This window comes from Lissotriton helveticus, chromosome 1_1 (genome assembly GCF_964261635.1).
Source record: "Lissotriton helveticus chromosome 1_1, aLisHel1.1, whole genome shotgun sequence".
Taxonomy (NCBI): Eukaryota; Metazoa; Chordata; class Amphibia; order Caudata; family Salamandridae; genus Lissotriton; species Lissotriton helveticus.
In genome coordinates, this window is record NC_136057.1 from 218547908 (window position 1) to 218564972 (window position 17065).

At 37.3% G+C, this 17065-nt stretch overlaps 13 non-coding genes across 13 annotated transcripts; all 13 read left to right on the forward strand.

The window, feature by feature from the left end:
• Window positions 1–53: 53 nt before the first annotated feature.
• TRNAK-UUU (transfer RNA lysine (anticodon UUU)) lies at window positions 54–126 on the forward strand. The gene has a single exon. It is a non-coding gene; the product is annotated as a tRNA-Lys (tRNA).
• Window positions 127–453: 327 nt separating this feature from the next.
• On the forward strand, window positions 454–544 carry TRNAR-UCU (transfer RNA arginine (anticodon UCU)). The gene is given in 2 exon segments: window positions 454–490; window positions 509–544. It is a non-coding gene; the product is annotated as a tRNA-Arg (tRNA).
• Window positions 545–2058: 1514 nt separating this feature from the next.
• Window positions 2059–2131, forward strand: TRNAK-UUU (transfer RNA lysine (anticodon UUU)). The gene has a single exon. It is a non-coding gene; the product is annotated as a tRNA-Lys (tRNA).
• Window positions 2132–4606: 2475 nt separating this feature from the next.
• Window positions 4607–4697, forward strand: TRNAR-UCU (transfer RNA arginine (anticodon UCU)). Its single transcript is given in 2 exon segments — window positions 4607–4643; window positions 4662–4697. It is a non-coding gene; the product is annotated as a tRNA-Arg (tRNA).
• A 1514-nt stretch (window positions 4698–6211) lies between these two features.
• On the forward strand, window positions 6212–6284 carry TRNAK-UUU (transfer RNA lysine (anticodon UUU)). Its single transcript has one exon. It is a non-coding gene; the product is annotated as a tRNA-Lys (tRNA).
• Window positions 6285–7285: 1001 nt separating this feature from the next.
• On the forward strand, window positions 7286–7358 carry TRNAK-UUU (transfer RNA lysine (anticodon UUU)). Its single transcript has one exon. It is a non-coding gene; the product is annotated as a tRNA-Lys (tRNA).
• A 327-nt stretch (window positions 7359–7685) lies between these two features.
• TRNAR-UCU (transfer RNA arginine (anticodon UCU)) lies at window positions 7686–7776 on the forward strand. Its single transcript is given in 2 exon segments — window positions 7686–7722; window positions 7741–7776. It is a non-coding gene; the product is annotated as a tRNA-Arg (tRNA).
• Window positions 7777–9290: 1514 nt separating this feature from the next.
• On the forward strand, window positions 9291–9363 carry TRNAK-UUU (transfer RNA lysine (anticodon UUU)). Its single transcript has one exon. It is a non-coding gene; the product is annotated as a tRNA-Lys (tRNA).
• A 327-nt stretch (window positions 9364–9690) lies between these two features.
• TRNAR-UCU (transfer RNA arginine (anticodon UCU)) lies at window positions 9691–9781 on the forward strand. Its single transcript is given in 2 exon segments — window positions 9691–9727; window positions 9746–9781. It is a non-coding gene; the product is annotated as a tRNA-Arg (tRNA).
• A 1920-nt stretch (window positions 9782–11701) lies between these two features.
• Window positions 11702–11792, forward strand: TRNAR-UCU (transfer RNA arginine (anticodon UCU)). Its single transcript is given in 2 exon segments — window positions 11702–11738; window positions 11757–11792. It is a non-coding gene; the product is annotated as a tRNA-Arg (tRNA).
• A 1520-nt stretch (window positions 11793–13312) lies between these two features.
• On the forward strand, window positions 13313–13385 carry TRNAK-UUU (transfer RNA lysine (anticodon UUU)). Its single transcript has one exon. It is a non-coding gene; the product is annotated as a tRNA-Lys (tRNA).
• Window positions 13386–13712: 327 nt separating this feature from the next.
• Window positions 13713–13803, forward strand: TRNAR-UCU (transfer RNA arginine (anticodon UCU)). The gene is given in 2 exon segments: window positions 13713–13749; window positions 13768–13803. It is a non-coding gene; the product is annotated as a tRNA-Arg (tRNA).
• A 1920-nt stretch (window positions 13804–15723) lies between these two features.
• TRNAR-UCU (transfer RNA arginine (anticodon UCU)) lies at window positions 15724–15814 on the forward strand. Its single transcript is given in 2 exon segments — window positions 15724–15760; window positions 15779–15814. It is a non-coding gene; the product is annotated as a tRNA-Arg (tRNA).
• Window positions 15815–17065: the final 1251 nt, after the last annotated feature.

Genomic DNA, 17065 nt, shown 5'->3' on the forward strand with positions numbered 1-17065 from the left:
GGTCAGTGTACGTCCACATTTGTTTAGCTGATTTTAAGACAGAGTATAGCAGAGCCTGGATAGCTCAGTCGGTAGAGCATCAGACTTTTAATCTGAGGGTCCAGGGTTCAAGTCCCTGTTCAGGCGGTCGCTTCCTTTAAAGAAAAATTACTGTAATTGGATGCTCTTTTTGTGTTCCCCTGCATGACGAATAAGATATTCCATTACTAAAATTGCAAAAACGTCTTTCATGGAGTTGTGAAATGCACATCTGCCTCATATATCATGTGCCATTTGACTAAACTTAAGTCGTACGTAGACTTACCTAAGGTATCATGTAACTTGAGACGGTGAATATAATTTCCCCAATTCAATATTCAAAATAAATCCATGGTTATAGTATCAAATTAACTTTATAAAGCTGATCAACATTATTTCATTTAAGAATATCTCTGCACCTTTTCAGAGCGTATTGGCTCTGTGGCGCAATGGATAGCGCATTGGACTTCTAGGTGAATGTAAAAAAGATATCCAAAGGTTGTGGGTTCGAATCCCCCCAGAGTCAGTTTTATCCCTATTTATTTCATAACTGTTTAAAAGAGTAATAAACAGTGCATGCATGCTTCTGCTTCACCAAAAAGGGCAGTGAAAGGAAGTCTATTTTAAATAGATACTATTCAAGTTATGCAATCTTTGCAGAAGAGGAAATTGGCAGCTGTACTTATGAAAATGTAATTTACTCAGAAGTAAGATTTTGGGCCCTTCCTTAATTTTACAATGTTAATAAAAACATATGAATTCTAAGTCAGCAAAAAAAATGAGATAGTAGCAATTTCAGGACTTACAATAAGGTTAAATTTACTGAAGAGATTTCAAATGCTTGAAGTACCAATTCATTATTATATTCCGCGTATTCAGTACTTAATACCGGCAACCATCTTAAGAAACGTAGTGATAGTTGGGACACTTCCAAATGTTGATAAGGTCATTTTGTGGAGCATCTTCTCCGAGCCTGGATAGCTCAGTCAGGAGAGCATCAGACTTTTAATCTGAGGGCCCAGGGTTCAAGTCCCTGTTCAGGCGGCTTGGATAAAGAAAAGGTATATCAATTGCATACTCTTTTCAGGATCCAATGAATGGGGAGTCCTATTAGAGATGTTTCAAAAAAGTCTTAATCAAGTCATTACATACCCATCTGTCTTCTACATTCTTTGACAAGGGTTAAGAAGACTTACCCAAACTGTATCATGTAGTTTGTTGATTATCTTTTACCCAATTCAATGTTCAAAATGTAAGGTAGTGTCCGATTAACTTGATAAAGTTGGTCAACAGCTGATAGGTCATCTTTTTATTTGTGAATCTCTGATCACCGTGTTGAATCAGGTCGGATCTCTAGTGCAATGGATAGCGGCTTGGAGTCCTAGACGAATGTAGCAAAAGCATTCAAAGGCTTTGTGTTCAAACACGAGCTGGGTCAATTTTATCCCTCCTCTTATTTTATAACTAATTGAAACAGTAACAAGCAATGCCTGCGTCTGCATCACCAGAAACATTTACCAAAATGGCAGTGAAAGAAAGTCTACTTAAACAGAGACTGTTTGCTTTGAAAACATTGCATAATCTATGCCCAAGAGGAAATTCCCAAAGATACTGCTGAAAATGTAATTTAGTAGGTAGTAATAGTATTTGGCACTTTATTGATTTCACAATGTCATTTTAGACACATGATTTCTAAGTCAGCCGAAAATGAGATAGTCCAAATTTCAGGATTTAAAATGGATTACGTGTGCTGCTGAAATTTCAAATGCTTAACACCTTCAATGCTACAGGAGATTTTCCTCCTGTGCTGAATGATCTGTAAATCCATTGTTCATGACGAGCTCAGCTCGTCATAAGCACACGACAAGTGTACTGCACGACGAGCTGAGCTCGTCATGAGCATGGAAGGGGTTAAAACATCAATTTGTTATTAAACTCTACAAATTTGATTGCTAATATATGTAACCATATTAATACACAGAGTGTAGGTCAGTGTACGTCCACATTTGTTTAGCTGATTTTAAGACAGAGTATAGCAGAGCCTGGATAGCTCAGTCGGTAGAGCATCAGACTTTTAATCTGAGGGTCCAGGGTTCAAGTCCCTGTTCAGGCGGCTTGGTTAAAGAAAAGGTATATCAATTGCATACTCTTTTCAGGATCCAATGAATGGGGAGTCCTATTAGAGATGTTTCAAAAAAGTCTTAATCAAGTCATTACATACCCATCTGTCTTCTACATTCTTTGACAAGGGTTAAGAAGACTTACCCAAACTGTATCATGTAGTTTGACATGTTGATTATCTTTTACCCAATTCAATGTTCAAAATGTAAGGTAGTGTCCGATTAACTTGATAAAGTTGGTCAACAGCTGATAGGTCATCTTTTTATTTGTGAATCTCTGATCACCGTGTTGAATCAGGTCGGATCTCTAGTGCAATGGATAGCGGCTTGGAGTCCTAGACGAATGTAGCAAAAGCATTCAAAGGCTTTGTGTTCAAACACCAGCTGGGTCAATTTTATCCCTCCTCTTATTTTATAACTAATTGAAACAGTAACAAGCAATGCCTGCGTCTGCATCACCAGAAACATTTACCAAAATGGCAGTGAAAGAAAGTCTACTTAAACAGAGACTGTTTGCTTTGAAAACATTGCATAATCTATGCCCAAGAGGAAATTCCCAAAGATACTGCTGAAAATGTAATTTAGTAGGTAGTAATAGTATTTGGCACTTTATTGATTTCACAATGTCATTTTAGACACATGATTTCTAAGTCAGCCGAAAATGAGATAGTCCAAATTTCAGGATTTAAAATGGATTACGTGTGCTGCTGAAATTTCAAATGCTTAACACCTTCAATGCTACAGGAGATTTTCCTCCTGTGCTGAATGATCTGTAAATCCATTGTTCATGACGAGCTCAGCTCGTCATAAGCACACGACAAGTGTACTGCACGACGAGCTGAGCTCGTCATGAGCATGGAAGGGGTTAAAACATCAATTTGTTATTAAACTCTACAAATTTGATTGCTAATATATGTAACCATATTAATACACAGAGTGTAGGTCAGTGTACGTCCACATTTGTTTAGCTGATTTTAAGACAGAGTATAGCAGAGCCTGGATAGCTCAGTCGGTAGAGCATCAGACTTTTAATCTAAGGGTCCAGGGTTCAAGTCCCTGTTCAGGCGGCTTGGTTAAAGAAAAGGTATATCAATTGCATACTCTTTTCAGGATCCAATGAATGGGGAGTCCTATTAGAGATGTTTCAAAAAAGTCTTAATCAAGTCATTACATACCCATCTGTCTTCTACATTCTTTGACAAGGGTTAAGAAGACTTACCCAAACTGTATCATGTAGTTTGACATGTTGATTATCTTTTACCCAATTCAATGTTCAAAATGTAAGGTAGTGTCCGATTAACTTGATAAAGTTGGTCAACAGCTGATAGGTCATCTTTTTATTTGTGAATCTCTGATCACCGTGTTGAATCAGGTCGGATCTCTAGTGCAATGGATAGCGGCTTGGAGTCCTAGACGAATGTAGCAAAAGCATTCAAAGGCTTTGTGTTCAAACACCAGCTGGGTCAATTTTATCCCTCCTCTTATTTTATAACTAATTGAAACAGTAACAAGCAATGCCTGCGTCTGCATCACCAGAAACATTTACCAAAATGGCAGTGAAAGAAAGTCTACTAAAACAGAGACTGTTTGCTTTGAAAACATTGCATAATCTATGCCCAAGAGGAAATTCCCAAAGATACTTCTGAAAATGTAATTTAGTAGGTAGTAATAGTATTTGGCACTTTATTGATTTCACAATGTCATTTTAGACACATGATTTCTAAGTCAGCCGAAAATGAGATAGTCCAAATTTCAGGATTTAAAATGGATTACGTGTGCTGCTGAAATTTCAAATGCTTAACACCTTCAATGCTACAGGAGATTTTCCTCCTGTGCTGAATGATCTGTAAATCCATTGTTCACGACGAGCTCAGCTCGTCATAAGCACACGACAAGTGTACTGCACGACGAGCTGAGCTCGTCATGAGCATGGAAGGGGTTAAAACATCAATTTGTTATTAAACTCTACAAATTTGATTGCTAATATATGTAACCATATTAATACACAGAGTGTAGGTCAGTGTACGTCCACATTTGTTTAGCTGATTTTAAGACAGAGTATAGCAGAGCCTGGATAGCTCAGTCGGTAGAGCATCAGACTTTTAATCTGAGGGTCCAGGGTTCAAGTCCCTGTTCAAGCGGTTGCTTCCTTTAAAGAAAAATTACTCTAATTGGATGCTCTTTTTGTGTTCCCCTGCATGACGAATAAGATATTCCATTACTAAAATTGCAAAAACGTCTTTCATGGAGTTGTGAAATGCACATCTGCCTCATATATCATGTGCCATTTGACTAAACTTAAGTCGTACGTAGATTTACCTAAGGTATCATGTAACTTGAGACGGTGAATATAATTTCCCCAATTCAATATTCAAAATAAATCCATGGTTATAGTATCAAATTAACTTTATAAAGCTGATCAACATTATTTCATTTCAGAGTATCTCTGCACCTCATCAGAGCGTATTGGCTCTGTGGCGCAATGGATAGCGCATTGGACTTCTAGATGAATGTAAAAAAGATATTCAAAGGTTGTGGGTTCGAATCCCACCAGAGTCACTTTTATCCCTATTTATTTCATAACTGTTTAAAAGAGTAATAAACAGTGCATGCATGCTTCTGCTTCACCAAAAAGGGCAGTGAAAGGAAGTCTATTTTAAATAGATACTATTCAAGTTACGCAATCTTTGCAGAAGAGGAAATTGGCAGCTGTACTTATGAAAATGTAATTTACTCAGAAGTAAGATTTTGGGCCCTTCCTTAATTTTACAATGTCAATAAAAACATATGAATTCTAAGTCAGCAAAAAAAATGAGATAGTAGCAATTTCAGGACTTACAATAAGGTTACATTTACTGAAGAGATTTCAAATGCTTGAAGTACCAATTCATTATTATATTCCGCGTATTCAGTACTTAATACCGGCAACCATCTTAAGAAATGTAGTGATAGTTGGGACACTTCCAAATGTTGATAAGGTCATTTTGTGGAGCGCCCTTTCGGAGCCTGGATAGCTCAGTCGGGAGAGCATCAGACTTTTAATCTGAGGGCCCAGGGTTCAAGTCCCTGTTCAGGCGGCTTGGATAAAGAAAAGGTATATCAATTGCATACTCTTTTCAGGATCCAATGAATGGGGAGTCCTATTAGAGATGTTTCAAAAAAGTCTTAATCAAGTCATTACATACCCATCTGTCTTCTACATTCTTTGACAAGGGTTAAGAAGACTTACCCAAACTGTATCATGTAGTTTGTTGATTATCTTTTACCCAATTCAATGTTCAAAATGTAAGGTAGTGTCCGATTAACTTGATAAAGTTGGTCAACAGCTGATAGGTCATCTTTTTATTTGTGAATCTCTGATCACCGTGTTGAATCAGGTCGGATCTCTAGTGCAATGGATAGCGGCTTGGAGTCCTAGACGAATGTAGCAAAAGCATTCAAAGACTTTGTGTTCAAACACGAGCTGGGTCAATTTTATCCCTCCTCTTATTTTATAACTAATTGAAACAGTAACAAGCAATGCCTGCGTCTGCATCACCAGAAACATTTACCAAAATGGCAGTGAAAGAAAGTCTACTTAAACAGAGACTGTTTGCTTTGAAAACATTGCATAATCTATGCCCAAGAGGAAATTCCCAAAGATACTGCTGAAAATGTAATTTAGTAGGTAGTAATAGTATTTGGCACTTTATTGATTTCACAATGTCATTTTAGACACATGATTTCTAAGTCAGCCGAAAATGAGATAGTCCAAATTTCAGGATTTAAAATGGATTACGTGTGCTGCTGAAATTTCAAATGCTTAACACCTTCAATGCTACAGGAGATTTTCCTCCTGTGCTGAATGATCTGTAAATCCATTGTTCATGACGAGCTCAGCTCGTCATAAGCACACGACAAGTGTACTGCACGACGAGCTGAGCTCGTCATGAGCATGGAAGGGGTTAAAACATCAATTTGTTATTAAACTCTACAAATTTGATTGCTAATATATGTAACCATATTAATACACAGAGTGTAGGTCAGTGTACGTCCACATTTGTTTAGCTGATTTTAAGACAGAGTATAGCAGAGCCTGGATAGCTCAGTCGGTAGAGCATCAGACTTTTAATCTGAGGGTCCAGGGTTCAAGTCCCTGTTCAGGCGGCTTGGTTAAAGAAAAGGTATATCAATTGCATACTCTTTTCAGGATCCAATGAATGGGGAGTCCTATTAGAGATGTTTCAAAAAAGTCTTAATCAAGTCATTACATACCCATCTGTCTTCTACATTCTTTGACAAGGGTTAAGAAGACTTACCCAAACTGTATCATGTAGTTTGACATGTTGATTATCTTTTACCCAATTCAATGTTCAAAATGTAAGGTAGTGTCCGATTAACTTGATAAAGTTGGTCAACAGCTGATAGGTCATCTTTTTATTTGTGAATCTCTGATCACCGTGTTGAATCAGGTCGGATCTCTAGTGCAATGGATAGCGGCTTGGAGTCCTAGACGAATGTAGCAAAAGCATTCAAAGGCTTTGTGTTCAAACACCAGCTGGGTCAATTTTATCCCTCCTCTTATTTTATAACTAATTGAAACAGTAACAAGCAATGCCTGCGTCTGCATCACCAGAAACATTTACCAAAATGGCAGTGAAAGAAAGTCTACTTAAACAGAGACTGTTTGCTTTGAAAACATTGCATAATCTATGCCCAAGAGGAAATTCCCAAAGATACTGCTGAAAATGTAATTTAGTAGGTAGTAATAGTATTTGGCACTTTATTGATTTCACAATGTCATTTTAGACACATGATTTCTAAGTCAGCCGAAAATGAGATAGTCCAAATTTCAGGATTTAAAATGGATTACGTGTGCTGCTGAAATTTCAAATGCTTAACACCTTCAATGCTACAGGAGATTTTCCTCCTGTGCTGAATGATCTGTAAATCCATTGTTCATGACTAGCTCAGCTCGTCATAAGCACACGACAAGTGTACTGCACGACGAGCTGAGCTCGTCATGAGCATGGAAGGGGTTAAAACATCAATTTGTTATTAAACTCTACAAATTTGATTGCTAATATATGTAACCATATTAATACACAGAGTGTAGGTCAGTGTACGTCCACATTTGTTTAGCTGATTTTAAGACCGAGTATAGCAGAGCCTGGATAGCTCAGTCGGTAGAGCATCAGACTTTTAATCTGAGGGTCCAGGGTTCAAGTCCCTGTTCAGGCGGTCGCTTCCTTTAAAGAAAAATTACTGTAATTGGATGCTCTTTTTGTGTTCCCCTGCATGACGAATAAGATATTCCATTACTAAAATTGCAAAAACGTCTTTCATGGAGTTGTGAAATGCACATCTGCCTCATATATCATGTGCCATTTGACTAAACTTAAGTCGTACGTAGACTTACCTAAGGTATCATGTAACTTGAGACGGTGAATATAATTTCCCCAATTCAATATTCAAAATAAATCCATGGTTATAGTATTAAATTAACTTTATAAAGCTGATCAACATTATTTCATTTAAGAATATCTCTGCACCTTTTCAGAGCGTATTGGCTCTGTGGCGCAATGGATAGCGCATTGGACTTCTAGGTGAATGTAAAAAAGATATCCAAAGGTTGTGGGTTCGAATCCCCCCAGAGTCAGTTTTATCCCTATTTATTTCATAACTGTTTAAAAGAGTAATAAACAGTGCATGCATGCTTCTGCTTCACCAAAAAGGGCAGTGAAAGGAAGTCTATTTTAAATAGATACTATTCAAGTTATGCAATCTTTGCAGAAGAGGAAATTGGCAGCTGTACTTATGAAAATGTAATTTACTCAGAAGTAAGATTTTGGGCCCTTCCTTAATTTTACAATGTTAATAAAAACATATGAATTCTAAGTCAGCAAAAAAAATGAGATAGTAGCAATTTCAGGACTTACAATAAGGTTAAATTTACTGAAGAGATTTCAAATGCTTGAAGTACCAATTCATTATTATATTCCGCGTATTCAGTACTTAATACCGGCAACCATCTTAAGAAACGTAGTGATAGTTGGGACACTTCCAAATGTTGATAAGGTCATTTTGTGGAGCATCTTCTCCGAGCCTGGATAGCTCAGTCAGGAGAGCATCAGACTTTTAATCTGAGGGCCCAGGGTTCAAGTCCCTGTTCAGGCGGCTTGGATAAAGAAAAGGTATATCAATTGCATACTCTTTTCAGGATCCAATGAATGGGGAGTCCTATTAGAGATGTTTCAAAAAAGTCTTAATCAAGTCATTACATACCCATCTGTCTTCTACATTCTTTGACAAGGGTTAAGAAGACTTACCCAAACTGTATCATGTAGTTTGTTGATTATCTTTTACCCAATTCAATGTTCAAAATGTAAGGTAGTGTCCGATTAACTTGATAAAGTTGGTCAACAGCTGATAGGTCATCTTTTTATTTGTGAATCTCTGATCACCGTGTTGAATCAGGTCGGATCTCTAGTGCAATGGATAGCGGCTTGGAGTCCTAGACGAATGTAGCAAAAGCATTCAAAGGCTTTGTGTTCAAACACCAGCTGGGTCAATTTTATCCCTCCTCTTATTTTATAACTAATTGAAACAGTAACAAGCAATGCCTGCGTCTGCATCACCAGAAACATTTACCAAAATGGCAGTGAAAGAAAGTCTACTTAAACAGAGACTGTTTGCTTTGAAAACATTGCATAATCTATGCCCAAGAGGAAATTCCCAAAGATACTGCTGAAAATGTAATTTAGTAGGTAGTAATAGTATTTGGCACTTTATTGATTTCACAATGTCATTTTAGACACATGATTTCTAAGTCAGCCGAAAATGAGATAGTCCAAATTTCAGGATTTAAAATGGATTACGTGTGCTGCTGAAATTTCAAATGCTTAACACCTTCAATGCTACAGGAGATTTTCCTCCTGTGCTGAATGATCTGTAAATCCATTGTTCATGACGAGCTCAGCTCGTCATAAGCACACGACAAGTGTACTGCACGACGAGCTGAGCTCGTCATGAGCATGGAAGGGGTTAAAACATCAATTTGTTATTAAACTCTACAAATTTGATTGCTAATGTATGTAACCATATTAATACACAGAGTGTAGGTCAGTGTACGTCCACATTTGTTTAGCTGATTTTAAGACAGAGTATAGCAGAGCCTGGATAGCTCAGTCGGTAGAGCATCAGACTTTTAATCTGAGGGTCCAGGGTTCAAGTCCCTGTTCAGGCGGTTGCTTCCTTTAAAGAAAAATTACTCTAATTGGATGCTCTTTTTGTGTTCCCCTGCATGACGAATAAGATATTCCATTACTAAAATTGCAAAAACGTCTTTCATGGAGTTGTGAAATGCACATCTGCCTCATATATCATGTGCCATTTGACTAAACTTAAGTCGTACGTAGATTTACCTAAGGTATCATGTAACTTGAGACGGTGAATATAATTTCCCCAATTCAAAATTCAAAATAAATCCATGGTTATAGTATCAAATGAGCTTCATGAAGCTGATCAACATTATTTCATTTCAGAATATCTCTGCACCTCGTGAGAGCGTATTGGCTCTGTGGCGCAATGGATAGCGCATTGGACTTCTAGGTGAATGTAAAAAAGATATTCAAAGGTTGTGGGTTCGAATCCCACCAGAGTCAGTTTTATCCCTATTTATTTCATAACTGTTTTAAAGAGTAATAAACAGTGCATGCATGCTTCTGCTTCACCAAAAAGGGCAGTGAAAGGAAGTCTATTTTAAATAGATACGATTCAAGTTACGCAATCTTTGCAGAAGAGGAAATTGGCAGCTGTACTTATGAAAATGTAATTTACTCAGAAGTAAGATTTTGGGCCCTTCCTTAATTTTACAATGTCAATAAAAACATATGAATTCTAAGTCAGCAAAAAAAATGAGATAGTAGCAATTTCAGGACTTACAATAAGGTTAAATTTACTGAAGAGATTTCAAATGCTTGAAGTACCAATTCATTATTATATTCCGCGTATTCAGTACTTAATACCGGCAACCATCTTAAGAAACGTAGTGATAGTCGGGACACTTCCAAATGTTGATAAGGTCATTTTGTGGAGCGCCCTTTCGGAGCCTGGATAGCTCAGTCGGGAGAGCATCAGACTTTTAATCTGAGGGCCCAGGCTTCAAGTCCCTGTTCAGGCGGCTTGGTTAAAGAAAAAGGTATATCAATTGCATACTCTTTTCAGGATCCAATGAATGGGGAGTCCTATTAGAGATGTTTCAAAAAAGTCTTAATCGAGTCATTACATACCCATCTGTCTTCTACATTCTTTGACAAGGGTTAAGAAGTCTTACCCAAACTGTATCATGTAGTTTGACATGTTGATTATCTTTTACCCAATTCAATGTTCAAAATGTAAGGTAGTGTCTGATTAACTTGATAAAGTTGGTCAACAGCTGATAGGTCATCTTTTTATTTGTGAATCTCTGATCACCGTGTTGAATCAGGTCGGATCTCTAGTGCAATGGATAGCGGCTTGGAGTCCTAGACGAATGTAGCAAAAGCATTCAAAGGCTTTGTGTTCAAACACCAGCTGGGTCAATTTTATCCCTCCTCTTATTTTTTAACTAATTGAAACAGTAACAAGCAATGCCTGCGTCTGCATCACCAGAAACATGTACCAAAATGGCAGTGAAAGAAAGTCTACTTAAACAGAGACTGTTTGCTTTGAAAACATTGCATAATCTATGCCCAAGAGGAAATTCCCAAAGATACTGCTGAAAATGTAATTTAGTAGGTAGTAATAGTATTTGGCACTTTATTGATTTCACAATGTCATTTTAGACACATGATTTCTAAGTCAGCCGAAAATGAGATAGTCCAAATTTCAGGATTTAAAATGGATTACGTGTGCTGCTGAAATTTCAAATGCTTAACACCTTCAATGCTACAGGAGATTTTCCTCCTGTGCTGAATGATCTGTAAATCCATTGTTCATGACGAGCTCAGCTCGTCATAAGCACACGACAAGTGTACTGCACGACGAGCTGAGCTCGTCATGAGCATGGAAGGGGTTAAAACATCAATTTGTTATTAAACTCTACAAATTTGATTGCTAATATATGTAACCATATTAATACACAGAGTGTAGGTCAGTGTACGTCCACATTTGTTTAGCTGATTTTAAGACTGAGTATAGCAGCGCCTGGATAGCTCAGTCGGTAGAGCATCAGACTTTTAATCTGAGGGTCCAGGGTTCAAGTCCCTGTTCAAGCGGTTGCTTCCTTTAAAGAAAAATTACTCTAATTGGATGCTCTTTTTGTGTTCCCCTGCATGACGAATAAGATATTCCATTACTAAAATTGCAAAAACGTCTTTCATGGAGTTGTGAAATGCACATCTGCCTCATATATCATGTGCCATTTGACTAAACTTAAGTCGTACGTAGATTTACCTAAGGTATCATGTAACTTGAGACGGTGAATATAATTTCCCCAATTCAAAATTCAAAATAAATCCATGGTTATAGTATCAAATGAACTTTATAAAGCTGATCAACATTATTTCATTTCAGAATATCTCTGCACCTCATGAGAGCGTATTGGCTCTGTGGCGCAATGGATAGCGCATTGGACTTCTAGGTGAATGTAAAAAAGATATTCAAAGGTTGTGGGTTCGAATCCCACCAGAGTCAGTTTTATCCCTATTTATTTCATAACTGTTTTAAAGAGTAATAAACAGTGCATGCATGCTTCTGCTTCACCAAAAAGGGCAGTGAAAGGAAGTCTATTTTAAATAGATACTATTCAAGTTACGCAATCTTTGCAGAAGAGGAAATTGGCAGCTGTACTTATGAAAATGTAATTTACTCAGAAGTAAGATTTTGGGCCCTTCCTTAATTTTACAATGTCAATAAAAACATATGAATTCTAAGTCAGCAAAAAAAATGAGATAGTAGCAATTTCAGGACTTACAATAAGGTTAAATTTACTGAAGAGATTTCAAATGCTTGAAGTACCAATTCATTATTATATTCCGCGTATTCAGTACTTAATACCGGCAACCATCTTAAGAAACGTAGTGATAGTCGGGACACTTCCAAATGTTGATAAGGTCATTTTGTGGAGCGCCCTCTCCGAGCCTGGATAGCTCAGTCGGGAGAGCATCTGACTTTTAATCTGAGGGCCCAGGCTTCAAGTCCCTGTTCAGGCGGCTTGGTTAAAGAAAAAGGTATATCAATTGCATTCTCTTTTCAGGATCCAATGAATGGGGAGTCCTATTAGAGATGTTTCAAAAAAGTCTTAATCGAGTCATTACATACCCATCTGTCTTCTACATTCTTTGACAAGGGTTAAGAAGTCTTACCCAAACTGTATCATGTAGTTTGACATGTTGATTATCTTTTACCCAATTCAATGTTCAAAATGTAAGGTAGTGTCTGATTAACTTGATAAAGTTGGTCAACAGCTGATAGGTCATCTTTTTATTTGTGAATCTCTGATCACCGTGTTGAATCAGGTCGGATCTCTAGTGCAATGGATAGTGGCTTGGAGTCCTAGACGAATGTAGCAAAAGCATTCAAAGGCTTTGTGTTCAAACACCAGCTGGGTCAATTTTATCCCTCCTCTTATTTTTTAACTAATTGAAACAGTAACAAGCAATGCCTGCGTCTGCATCACCAGAAACATGTACCAAAATGGCAGTGAAAGAAAGTCTACTTAAACAGAGACTGTTTGCTTTGAAAACATTGCATAATCTATGCCCAAGAGGAAATTCCCAAAGATACTGCTGAAAATGTAATTTAGTAGGTAGTAATAGTATTTGGCACTTTATTGATTTCACAATGTCATTTTAGACACATGATTTCTAAGTCAGCCGAAAATGAGATAGTACAAATTTCAGGATTTAAAATGGATTACGTGTGCTGCTGAAATATCAAATGCTTAACACCTTCAATGCTACAGGAGATTTTCCTCCTGTGCTGAATGATCTGTAAATCCATTGTTCATGACGAGCTCAGCTCATCATAAGCACACGACAAGTGTACTGCACGACGAGCTGAGCTCGTCATGAGCATGGAAGGGGTTAAAACATCAATTTGTTATTAAACTCTACAAATTTGATTGCTAATATATGTAACCATATTAATACACAGAGTGTAGGTCAGTGTACGTCCACATTTATTTAGCTGATTTTAAGACAGAGTATAGCAGAGCCTGGATAGCTCAGTCGGTAGAGCATCAGACTTTTAATCTGAGGGTCCAGGGTTCAAGTCCCTGTTCAGGCAGTTGCTTCCTTTAAAGAAAAATTACTCTAATTGGATGCTCTTTTTGTGTTCCCCTGCATGACGAATAAGATATTCCATTACTAAAATTGCAAAAACGTCTTTCATGGAGTTGTGAAATGCACATCTGCCTCATATATCATGTGCCATTTGACTAAACTTAAGTCGTACGTAGATTTACCTAAGGTATCATGTAACTTGAGACGGTGAATATAATTTCCCCAATTCAAAATTCAAAATAAATCCATGGTTATAGTATCAAATGAACTTTATGAAGCTGATCAACATTATTTCATTTCAGAATATCTCTGCACCTCGTGAGAGCGTATTGGCTCTGTGGCGCAATGGATAGCGCATTGGACTTCTAGGTGAATGTAAAAAAGATATTCAAAGGTGGTGGGTTCGAATCCCACCAGAGTCAGTTTTATCCCTATTTATTTCATAACTGTTTTAAAGAGTAATAAACAGTGCATGCATGCTTCTGCTTCACCAAAAAGGGCAGTGAAAGGAAGTCTATTTTAAATAGATACTATTCAAGTTACGCAATCTTTGCAGAAGAGGAAATTGGCAGCTGTACTTATGAAAATGTAATTTACTCAGAAGTAAGATTTTGGGCCCTTCCTTAATTTTACAATGTCAATAAAAACATATGAATTCTAAGTCAGCAAAAAAAATGAGATAGTAGCAATTTCAGGACTTACAATAAGGTTAAATTTACTGAAGAGATTTCAAATGCTTGAAGTACCAATTCATTATTATATTCCGCGTATTCAGTACTTGATACCGGCAACCATCTTAAGAAACGTAGTGATAGTCGGGACACTTCCAAATGTTGATAAGGTCATTTTGTGGAGCGCCCTCTCCGAGCCTGGATAGCTCAGTCGGGAGAGCATCTGACTTTTAATCTGAGGGCCCAGGCTTCAAGTCCCTGTTCAGGCGGCTTGGTTAAAGAAAAAGGTATATCAATTGCATTCTCTTTTCAGGATCCAATGAATGGGGAGTCCTATTAGAGATGTTTCAAAAAAGTCTTAATCGAGTCATTACATACCCATCTGTCTTCTACATTCTTTGACAAGGGTTAAGAAGTCTTACCCAAACTGTATCATGTAGTTTGACATGTTGATTATCTTTTACCCAATTCAATGTTCAAAATGTAAGGTAGTGTCTGATTAACTTGATAAAGTTGGTCAACAGCTGATAGGTCATCTTTTTATTTGTGAATCTCTGATCACCGTGTTGAATCAGGTCGGATCTCTAGTGCAATGGATAGCGGCTTGGAGTCCTAGACGAATGTAGCAAAAGCATTCAAAGGCTTTGTGTTCAAACACCAGCTGGGTCAATTTTATCCCTCCTCTTATTTTTTAACTAATTGAAACAGTAACAAGCAATGCCTGCGTCTGCATCACCAGAAACATGTACCAAAATGGCAGTGAAAGAAAGTCTACTTAAACAGAGACTGTTTGCTTTGAAAACATTGCATAATCTATGCCCAAGAGGAAATTCCCAAAGATACTGCTGAAAATGTAATTTAGTAGGTAGTAATAGTATTTGGCACTTTATTGATTTCACAATGTCATTTTAGACACATGATTTCTAAGTCAGCCGAAAATGAGATAGTCCAAATTTCAGGATTTAAAATGGATTACGTGTGCTGCTGAAATTTCAAATGCTTAACACCTTCAATGCTACAGGAGATTTTCCTCCTGTGCTGAATGATCTGTAAATCCATTGTTCATGACGAGCTCAGCTCGTCATAAGCACACGACAAGTGTACTGCACGACGAGCTGAGCTCGTCATGAGCATGGAAGGGGTTAAAACATCAATTTGTTATTAAACTCTACAAATTTGATTGCTAATATATGTAACCATATTAATACACAGAGTGTAGGTCAGTGTACGTCCACATTTGTTTAGCTGATTTTAAGACTGAGTATAGCAGCGCCTGGATAGCTCAGTCGGTAGAGCATCAGACTTTTAATCTGAGGGTCCAGGGTTCAAGTCCCTGTTCAAGCGGTTGCTTCCTTTAAAGAAAAATTACTCTAATTGGATGCTCTTTTTGTGTTCCCCTGCATGACGAATAAGATATTCCATTACTAAAATTGCAAAAACGTCTTTCATGGAGTTGTGAAATGCACATCTGCCTCATATATCATGTGCCATTTGACTAAACTTAAGTCGTACGTAGATTTACCTAAGGTATCATGTAACTTGAGACGGTGAATATAATTTCCCCAATTCAAAATTCAAAATAAATCCATGGTTATAGTATCAAATGAACTTTATAAAGCTGATCAACATTATTTCATTTCAGAATATCTCTGCACCTCATGAGAGCGTATTGGCTCTGTGGCGCAATGGATAGCGCATTGGACTTCTAGGTGAATGTAAAAAAGATATTCAAAGGTTGTGGGTTCGAATCCCACCAGAGTCAGTTTTATCCCTATTTATTTCATAACTGTTTTAAAGAGTAATAAACAGTGCATGCATGCTTCTGCTTCACCAAAAAGGGCAGTGAAAGGAAGTCTATTTTAAATAGATACTATTCAAGTTACGCAATCTTTGCAGAAGAGGAAATTGGCAGCTGTACTTATGAAAATGTAATTTACTCAGAAGTAAGATGTTGGGCCCTTCCTTAATTTTACAATGTCAATAAAAACATATGAATTCTAAGTCAGCAAAAAAAATGAGATAGTAGCAATTTCAGGACTTACAATAAGGTTAAATTTACTGAAGAGATTTCAAATGCTTGAAGTACCAATTCATTATTATATTCCGCGTATTCAGTACTTAATACCGGCAACCATCTTAAGAAACGTAGTGATAGTCGGGACACTTCCAAATGTTGATAAGGTCATTTTGTGGAGCGCCCTCTCCGAGCCTGGATAGCTCAGTCGGGAGAGCATCTGACTTTTAATCTGAGGGCCCAGGCTTCAAGTCCCTGTTCAGGCGGCTTGGTTAAAGAAAAAGGTATATCAATTGCATTCTCTTTTCAGGATCCAATGAATGGGGAGTCCTATTAGAGATGTTTCAAAAAAGTCTTAATCGAGTCATTACATACCCATCTGTCTTCTACATTCTTTGACAAGGGTTAAGAAGTCTTACCCAAACTGTATCATGTAGTTTGACATGTTGATTATCTTTTACCCAATTCAATGTTCAAAATGTAAGGTAGTGTCTGATTAACTTGATAAAGTTGGTCAACAGCTGATAGGTCATCTTTTTATTTGTGAATCTCTGATCACCGTGTTGAATCAGGTCGGATCTCTAGTGCAATGGATAGCGGCTTGGAGTCCTAGACGAATGTAGCAAAAGCATTCAAAGGCTTTGTGTTCAAACACCAGCTGGGTCAATTTTATCCCTCCTCTTATTTTTTAACTAATTGAAACAGTAACAAGCAATGCCTGCGTCTGCATCACCAGAAACATGTACCAAAATGGCAGTGAAAGAAAGTCTACTTAAACAGAGACTGTTTGCTTTGAAAACATTGCATAATCTATGCCCAAGAGGAAATTCCCAAAGATACTGCTGAAAATGTAATTTAGTAGGTAGTAATAGTATTTGGCACTTTATTGATTTCACAATGTCATTTTAGACACATGATTTCTAAGTCAGCCGAAAATGAGATAGTCCAAATTTCAGGATTTAAAATGGATTACGTGTGCTGCTGAAATTTCAAATGCTT